Source organism: Elephantulus edwardii, unplaced genomic scaffold, assembly GCF_000299155.1.
Source record: "Elephantulus edwardii isolate Elephantulus edwardi_28Jun2011 unplaced genomic scaffold, EleEdw1.0 scaffold00799, whole genome shotgun sequence".
Classification (NCBI taxonomy): Eukaryota; Metazoa; Chordata; class Mammalia; order Macroscelidea; family Macroscelididae; genus Elephantulus; species Elephantulus edwardii.
The window spans coordinates 19,596-21,795 of NW_006400549.1; positions in this window are offsets into that span (position 1 = coordinate 19,596).

Below are 2,200 nucleotides of genomic sequence, written 5' to 3' on the forward strand. Positions count from 1 at the left end.
AGAGAGAGAGAGAGAGAGAGAGAGAAAGAAAGAAAGAAAGAAAGAAAGAAAAGTCCTGGACAAGATGGCTTCACAGCTGAATTCTACCAAACATTCAGAGAGGCTCTATCAACAATTCTACTTAAATTATTTTTAAAAAATTGAAAAAGAAAGAACACTCCCAGAGACATTCTATGAAGCAAGCATAACCTTAATACTGAAAACAGGAAAAGACATTAACAAAAAAGAAAACTACAAACCAAAATCTTTCATGAAAATTGATGCAAAAATCTTTAACAAAATCCTAGCCAATAGAATCCAAAAGCACATCAAAATAATAATTCATCATGATGAAGTGGGATTCATAACAGGTATACAAGGATAGTTCAACATAAGAAAAACAAATAATGCAATTTACCACATTAACAAAGAAAATATTAAGGATCATACGATCTTAGCAATTGATGCTGAAAAGGCATTTGATAAAATCCAACACCCGTTCTTCATAAAGACGATGAGAAAATTGGAATAGAAGGAAATTTCCTCATAATAGTGAACAGTATATACGCAAAACCTAGAGCCGATATCTCTCAGTGGATAAAGACCAAAAGCCATTTCCTTGTGAATAGGGACTATGAAAGGATGTCCACTGTCACAACTTCTATTCAATATTGTGTTGGAAGTATTTGCTGGGCCAATATGACAAGAAAGGGAAATAAAAAAGCATTCAGACAGGCAAAGAGGTGGTAAGACTGTCGCTATATGCAGATGATTATGATAGTTGTTGTTATGTGCCGTCGAGTCGTTTGCGACTCATAGCGACCCTATGAACAACAGCCCTAACCCCTGCTCTATCTTGTGTCAATCACATTGCCTATGACACACCCATCCCGATTACTCCAGTCACTGAATCAATCCACCTCATAGAGGGTCTTCCCCTCCTGCGCTGTCCCTCCACCCTACCAAAGCATGACGTCCCTCTCCAAGGACCTGTCTCTCCTTACAACATGTCCGAAGTATGTCAGATGAAGTCCCAGAATCCTTGCCTCCAAGGAATAGCCTGGTTTAACGCTCTCCAGTATGAATCTGTTTGTTTTCTTGTCAGTCCAGGGTACATTCAATACTCTTCTCCAGCACCACAGCTCAAAGGCATCAATTCTCCTTCTATCCTCTCTAGTCATTGTCCAACTCTCTGATGCATAACAAGTTATTCCAAAGACCATGGCCTGTATCAGGTGCATCTTAGTCTCCAGAGAGACATCGTTGCTCTTGAGTACTTTAGCGAGGCCCATAACAGCAGACTTTCCCATCGCGATATGGTTTTTTATTTCCTGGCTGCTGGCATACACAAAAACCCCCAAGGACTCAACAAAAAACCTGTTAGTGCTCGGACACCAATTTGGTAGATTGGCAGGATATAAAATCAATATCCAAAAATCAGTAGGATTCCTCTAAAGTAACAAAGAGAACTCAGAGAAGGAATCCAAGAAAGCAATACCACTTATAATAACCAATCACAAACTGAGATACTTGGGAGTGAACCTAACTGGAGACACAAAGGACCTGTACAACGAAAACTACAGACCATTTCAGCAAGACACAATAAAAGACATAAAGAAATGGAAAAATATGCCCTGTTCATGGATAGGAAAACTCAATATTGTGAAAACGACAAGCCTACTAAAAGCAATCTACATGTTCAATGCAATCCCAATCCAGATACCAAATTCATTTTTCAAGGAGATTGAAAGGGAAATTGTCAAGTTTACTTGGAAAAGAAAGAGACCCCAAATAAGCAAAACACTTTGGAGAAACAAAAATGAAATGGAAGGCATAATACTCCTTGATATCAAAACCTACTACACAGTGGTAGTAACCAAAACAGCATCGTACTGGTGAAATAACAGGCACATAGACCAACGGAACAGAATTGAGAAACCAGAAATGGATGTAGCTTTCTATGATCAACTGACATTTGACAAGGAAATAAAACCTATCAAATTGGGGTCTAGGAAGATGGTGGAGGTGGAGAGCACAGTGTGAAGAGCCAGAGGGATAGCAGCCTGCGTAGAGAGGATACCAGAGAGTACTTTACGCTCCACAGAGACTGACCAACACAGCGTGACGTGAACAGTAGGATTTTGAATCAGAACTTTTGCTAATACATTATTTTAGAAGCTTTAAAAACCGGAGCCCTGCCTGCCTGCCCTGCAGCGGTCCC